We start from the raw sequence: 8009 nt of genomic DNA on the forward strand, positions 1-8009 counted from the left end.
TAGCCGTTTACTTTTGTTATTTAATAGGCTGGACGCGCCTAAAATAAATGTAACATACGCGCCTTAGAATGGGGGTTGCGGGGAGGTAATAATATCACTTTTATATAGTTAAGGTGTGTAATAGGTCACTTATATAGTTTAGGTGTGGCTTCGACTTTTCTTGTATAGTATGGGGTTGAAATGATGTCTTTTCCCTTTTTTCTTTCATTCATTTCATCTATGGTCATTAAACTTTACTCCGACCATCATATACTGGATTTTACAATAATTCCATCAGAAAAATAATATCGCAACTTTAATTAGTTCTTAATTTTAAGTGAATATATAATGTATTACTCATATCTTAACCTTTTGATACGACAAAGACAACGAAAGCACGAAAATACACTCCAAATTAGTCCACTAATCTTAAGGATCCAAGGACCTTTTTGGAGACCACTCTCAGATTCACTACAACAACAACAATACGAGATAACAACGGTGTATTTGACACCAAAACAGCCACCACAAACTAACAAAGAGAGTATCAAGATAAAAAGATGAAGAACAAGATGAACAATAACACAATGGAAACAACAACACACGGTTTTTTACTAGAACAACAACAAAGTGGACAAGAAATGTAAAGATAGATAGATAGACAAAGTGAAGGTATAATCTTAAGAACCCAAGAGCCTATTCCACTCTTGGACCCTTAACACTATACACTACAAATACCTATCTTTTCGGTGATCACAAGAGAGACCTCAACCTCCTCTAGCACCCAACATTCCAAGCATGAATCCAAGATGAATGATTCCACACTCAAGTTGGAAATCCTAGTTACAATGTTTCGGCTATAGGCCTTTCTCACAAGAGAGAAATGTTCTTCTTACAACTTTCAATATTAATAAACATCTAAGACTAAAAACCCTAAGAGGTTCTATATATAGTGTATTACAAAATAGAATACAAAATAACCACAATACCCCTCAAGGGTGAGGTGCCCATCAAGTGTAACTTAGGGGCTATTTTTAGTGCATTTAGGCAATCTTTCACACTTTACTTATGCACTTCCTTGGACAGATTCAATACACACTCGTTCTCGTCCATCCTCATGGTTGTACTCGTATCATCCTCCCCTTTTTGAAAAGGATTCGACCTTGAATCCGTACCTTGCAAATCAATAGAAGACAAACAAGTACACATCCTCATGATATGAGGGGTTAGGGTTAGCAAAAATAACACATCAACGTGCTATGCCGAGGAGGGACAAATTTGAAATATAGCCACGGGTCCTTTGTTTTAATCATGAAAATATTAGTACAATTGCTACAAAGGAAGTGGCTCGGACAAGCATCAAGAGAAAAGGAAAATAGGTCGAGAGTCATCCTTTCCCACCCTAAGATGGTGCCGGGATTAAATGAAAGAATTAGCCAAGTGCCTAAGCCGAGGCTAGCCCTTTCTTCCCCTAGAATGTCACTCCCACATTTACATACAAAAACATTTACACATGATCTCTATGAACAAAACTAATTGCAATGCTTTTACCACACAAGATGTTCAAAGAGTCATGCGCATTATCAAGGTCAATTCTATAGATACCATCACTAACTTGCGAATTTTTAAGTACTTCATTCACATGCTCAAGTAGTGAACTACATTTAAGAGTAAATTGATCATCATGAACACAAAGAGTACTACCAAGAGTACTCATTTACGAGACTACACATTCCTTGCCCATAAGAGTACTATCATCTTCCAAGAAGAGATTTCCATCTTTAGGAGGAATGTTGTCATACCATAGTGGTTAGCATATAGGCTATAGCCTTCAAGGAAAGATAAACCATCATTTTCACCACTAGGTTTATTAGGAGTGTTTATATCATCTTCAGACAAAACATTAAACCTAAAGAGAGCATGATGTATCTCAAGGATAGATTTGGAACTAGAAAGTGTTTCACTCTCTATAAGTACACTATCAAGTACCAAAGATGTTTCAATCTCCTCTATACCTTGGTGTGAGTTGGGGCAGCCCACCTCTTCCTTCGAGAAGCTCTCGGCACAAGGGAAGTTGGATTTTGTAGGATAAGTTTAGGTAACAATTGGCATAGCCTTTTCACATGTCATTTCATTTCTTCAATATCATTATTGATACGATCAAATGTGGCATTGAGATTAATGGCCGCCATGGTACCTAAAGCAAAAGACAACAACAAAACAATCTTGTTAGTTCAAAATGCCTCACCACACTCTCACTCTCGGTTTTACCTCACACTTGGTTTCACAAGTATTGAAAGTCAGCTTGTACTTCGTGTGTGATTGAGGGATGAGTCCATCTTTGCTGAAATAGATTTTCGTTTGAGTTGACTCAAAATAAAAATTGTTTACGGACTTCACCAAAAAGACACAACGAATTCACAGAAGAGAAAAAACGCATACAACAAATGCTAAACACAAATGAACAAACACAAAGACTAACTAAAAATCTAGTAGATGAGTACAAGTTTGCCATTAGTATTGGAACCAACAAATGAAACTACGGAACAATAATAAGAAACTAAAAAAATCTGAACTTTGAGCCAAAATTTGATGCATGAATAGTAACTTGATGACGTGGAAGCCACGTATTGTTTGTGGTTTCTACAATTTTTATTTTTCAAAGTCCAAGTCTTGACCAATTTTAATTTGGATTGTTGAAATTTGTTTTAAGGAGGGAAGAATAAGTCTTGGAGCCTTTTTTTTCAAGTTTCTCATTTCAAGGCTTGACTTTTGTAGTACTTTTCCTTAAAATATGGACCCTTGTTTCATGGGAAAGTGGTTGAGAAGTGATGAAAAGTCTTTAGTGTGTAGGAAAAGTCTTTGAGTCACAAGTACTACACCTTGAAACTTGAATCTATGTATTGCAAGACTAACACAATACACACTCTTTTTTTTCAACTTCTAAGATCAACAACCACTTTCTTTATCAACAATATATGAAGATGGTGAAGAACACCAAGAACACAAACATTGAGTCTTGAAGTTCTAAGGTTCAAGTTGGACCTCCCAAACTACAACTTCCCAAGCTTAAATTCCACAACACATTATCCACAATACACGTTCTAAAATTGAACCAACAACATATCACACGTTCAAGTCTTGAACCCGCAACAACAATACCAACAACAATCGGCCATACTTTGTTTACATTAACAACATCAACATTTCAAGCTCAAATCTAAGATATAGACTCAACGTGTTAGTGAGGAACAAAACTAACACTTAAAGACAACAAAGATAAGTAAAAATATTGGCCAATACACAACAAAAACACAATTTTCGGCCAAGAACACTAAATGAATAGATTGCTCTTTTTTTCTGGAATTTTCAGTTTTTCAACAACAATTTTTTTTTTTTGAATTTTCTAACAAGCAAGACCAAGATTGATCTTGTAGGAACAAGATCAAGCCATGCTTTAATACTAAATGATACGAAAAAGACAACGAAAGCACAAAAATACACTCCAAATCAGTCCACTAATCTTAAGGATCCAAGGATCTTTTTGGAGACTACTCTCGGATTCACTACAACAACAATACGAGATAACAGTGGTGTATTTGACACCAAAACAGCCACCACAAACTAACAAAGAGAGTATCAAGATAACAAGATGAAGAACAAGATGAACAATAACACAATGGAAACAACGACACACGGTTTTTGACTAGAACAACAACAAAGTGTACAAGAAATGTAAAGATAGATAGATAGACAAAGTGAAGGTATAATCTTAAGAACCCAAGAGCCTATTCCACTCTTGGACCCTTAACACTACACACTACAAATACCTATCTCTTCGGTGAGCACAAGTGAGACCTCAATCTCCTCTAGCACCCAACGTTCCAAGCATGAATCCAACACGAATGATTCCATACTCAAGTTGGAAATCCTAGTTACAATGTTTCGGCTATAGGCCTTTCTCACAAGAGAGAAATGTTCTTCTTACAACTTTCAATATCAATAAACATCTAAGACTAAAAATCCTAAGAGGTTTTATATATAGTGTATTACAAAAGAGAATACAAAATGACCACAATACCCCTCAAGGGTGAGGTGTCCATCAAGTGTAACTTAGGGGCTGTTTTTGGTGCATTTAGGCCATCTTTCACACTTTAATTGTGCACTTCCTTGGGAAGATTCAATACGCACTCGTTCCCGTCCATCCTCGTGGTCTTACTCGTATCACCTTTTTAATATGTGCACAACCCAATTTTTCTTATGGATTATTTAATGAAAGAATACAAATTTTTTAATAGATTATATTACCTAATGAAGACTATTTACATAAAAAAATTTGGTTGATATTCTTATGAAATATTTCATAATATTGCATTCATCTGCCAAAAAGGTGCAACGAAAAAAGAGTGATAAAGAAGATAAATTCTTCAGAACACATAAAATAAAAATACACGTATGATATTATTTAAAAAAAAAATTATTTTAATTCTTTGAAGATAAATCAACATGTTAAAATCTTTTTAATTGTGTCATTAAATAAGTATTGTCAAAATTTATATAAATAATATTATATTAACGTACAATTTTGTTAATAAAAGTTATAAAATATAAGTACTTTAATAGATAAAGAAATTATAGGATATCTAATTTTTTATATTTATCAATTAAATTAATTAAACAATCTGTAATTTATCAGAAATTGAATATTATAATAAAAAATTTAAGAGAATTAATCGATTAGTCAAACAATTAAAAATACAAAGGCAAACTCAATAAATAGACTAGTTTATCATATTATTATAATATACCGAATGCAAAGACTCAAGTGGCAAGAAAAAAAATGTATGCAAAAATAATTTTATCAACTACATATCACAATTTTAGAGGGAGAAAAATAATTTTATCAACTACATGCCATAATATTAGTGGAAAAAATAATTTACCAACACATGTCTCAACTTTAGAGGATGTTAAGAATATATAAGTATAATTTTATTTCATAAAAATGTCAACCAAATTTTTTTATGAAAATAGTTTTCATTAGGTAATCTAATCTATTAAGAAATTAATATTCTTTCATTAAATAATCCATAAGGAAAATTGGGTTGTATATATAAAAAGGGTCGAGATATGAGTAATATATTATGTATTCACTTAAATTAAAATTAAGAACTAATTAAGGTTGCCACATCATTTTTTCGATGGAATTATTGTAAAATTCAGTTATAGTGACTTTTGTGATAGTCGGAGTAAAGTCAAATGATCATGGATGAAATGAATGAAAGAAAAGTGACTTTTGGGTAATAGATATAAAGTTAAGTGATCATGGATAAAATGAATAAAAGAAAAGTGACTTTTGGGCAATAGATACTCCCTCCGTCCTATTTTATATGTCATCATTTCCTTTTTAGTCTGTCTCAAAAAGAATATCATCTTTCCTTATTTGACAATTATTTAAAGATACAATTCTACTTTTACCTTTATTGGTCCCACTTAATTAAAAAAAAGACACAAGCTCATTTTTTGATAAAGAACAATTTGGTAAACAGTTCCAAGTCTTTCCTTATTTCTTAAGCTTCGTGCCCGGTCAAATGACGACACATAAAATAGGACGGAGGTAATACAAAGTTAAATAATCATGGATGAAATTTACTTAGAATAGAACACAAGAAGACAAGTGAATTGCGTAAGTGAAGCGGGTAAGAAATTGATTGACAAAAGTCAGTCAAATTTAAATCATGGATCTATCCCCATATGTGGTTGGTAAGGGGTCAAGCAACATGCTTTTTTTCCAAACTTGTCCTAGATTGCATGAGCTCCCATTGACTTGGTTCTGGACCATAAAAATATGGAGGATTTATGGGCAGTCCGGTGCACTATGCTCTAGCTATATGCAGTTTGTGATCGGATCCTTTCTTGGACTCTGTGCATAGAACCTAGAGGTGGACGTTCGATATTCGGTTTGGTATTTTCAAAGTTCGAATTCGATAATTCAGTAATCAGTATTTGAAAGTAGATACCACATACCATACTTATAAACATCGGTTCGGTAATCGGTAAATTAAACTTCGATTCGGTGCGGTATTTGATAATACCATATTAAAGTTGGAGATGTGCAAATATATGTTTAAACTTTAAAGAGTATATTTAATAGAAATTCTATTTAATATTCTTTTTGTTGCTTTTTACGAATATATTACCAAGGTCAAGAGATTCTATTTGATTATATATATATATATATATATATATATATATATATATATATATATATAAAATTTGATATTCGGTAAATACCGAATACCAAACGGTATTAATATCTGGTACCAAGTCCAATTTTGAATACCAAAATACTAAAATTTTACTCCCAAATACCGAATTACAGAATACCAACTAATAAATTTTCCTTTTCAATTCAGTAATTTGGTTTGCAGTATTTTATTCCCAGTCCTATGTACAGGGGCGGCTCAAATGCATTAGATGCCTAAGCCAAAAATCAAACGACGACCTTAAGTTTTTACAAAAAAAAAAAAAAAAAACTTTTTTTTTATAAATTTTATTTTTAAAATTATATAATTAATTCTTTCTAATAATTTTTTTTAAAAAATAATATAATCAATGCATTTAATCTTTTTTGTAACATAGCACTCTAGATAAATCAAACTTTTTTTTAATAGTTTTCTTTTAAAAATAAAAAAATTATTTTTTCTATAAATAATATTTAATATTTTTCAAAAAAATCTACAATCTTTAATTGCTTTAAACAATGAGCCCCTCAAATTTGGGGGCCTAACGTAGTTACCTTTTTTCTATAAGGATAGAGCCGCCCCTGCCTACGCATAACGGGAGCTTAATGCATCGGGCTGCCTTTTTAAAAGTTAGTCAACTTGCATTTTTAAGAAAGACAAAATCCTCCATATTTATATGGTCCAGAACCAGTCAATAGGAGGTAATGCAGTCTAGGACAAGTTTGGAAAAAAGCATGTTGCTTGACCTCTTATCAACCACATACTGAGACAGATTAATGATTTAAAGTTTTATAAATATTTACCATGACTTTAAATTTTTATACAATAATAACTAGGGTTATAGTCAAGTATTTAACATAATTTAAACAAAGATTATTAGGTTCACGTGAATTAGTCATGCCACATATGCTAGATCCGCCCAAGACCACTTCACAACTTGCATTATTTATCATCTAAATTATATGGTCCAGACTCCAGAACCAAGTCAAAGGGACTCCACACAATCTAAGAAAGTTTAGGATCAGAGAAAAAAACATGGTTCTTGAATTTTTTGGTAGTGGGTGAATTCAAAATTTGTGTAAAAATTTACTTAAATTATAATAAAATAGTGGACATGAACCTATAACTTTATATGATGAATTCAATGCTAATCACTGGTCCTAAGAGCCCACTAGTTGAGGCCAGTGGAACCCCAGTGGGAGCAGGGGGATCAATAGTACAGACTCCATTTTTGGTCCGCAGATAAGTAGAGCGAACCTCTTCAGCATTTGCCCTAGTGGGGGTGGAGGTTTCAGTTGAAGTACTTTGACCGTTAGTTTTTCTTGGAGGCATGATTTGAAACGCGAGAGAAATTCAAGAGTTAGAAGAATTCACTTGAAACTAGAATTTCTAGCATGAACTAGAACATGAAGAACGAGATACATTCCTAAATGTTTTGTAGCCTCCCGTTTATAAGTGTGGGACGGCGCTACACACTCATTAAAAGGACTCTACTTGAAACGACTTCATCGAAACTCTGGGATTTTGAACCGTGCTCGAATACCAAGTTTGTAACGATCCGAGCCAGGCCTTAGACATAACAAAAGCTATTAGGCTCATGTGAATTCGTACCATGTTTGCTAGATCTGCCCAGGACCACTTCACAACTTGCATTATATATCATCTAAATTATATGGTCGAGAACCAAGTCAAAGGGAGTCCACGCAATCTAAGAAAGTTTAAGATCAGAAAAAAAACATGTTTCTTGACCTTTTTGGTACTGGGTGAGTACAAAATTTGTGTAAA

Source organism: Capsicum annuum, chromosome 5 (assembly GCF_002878395.1).
Source record: "Capsicum annuum cultivar UCD-10X-F1 chromosome 5, UCD10Xv1.1, whole genome shotgun sequence".
Taxonomy (NCBI): domain Eukaryota; kingdom Viridiplantae; phylum Streptophyta; class Magnoliopsida; order Solanales; family Solanaceae; genus Capsicum; species Capsicum annuum.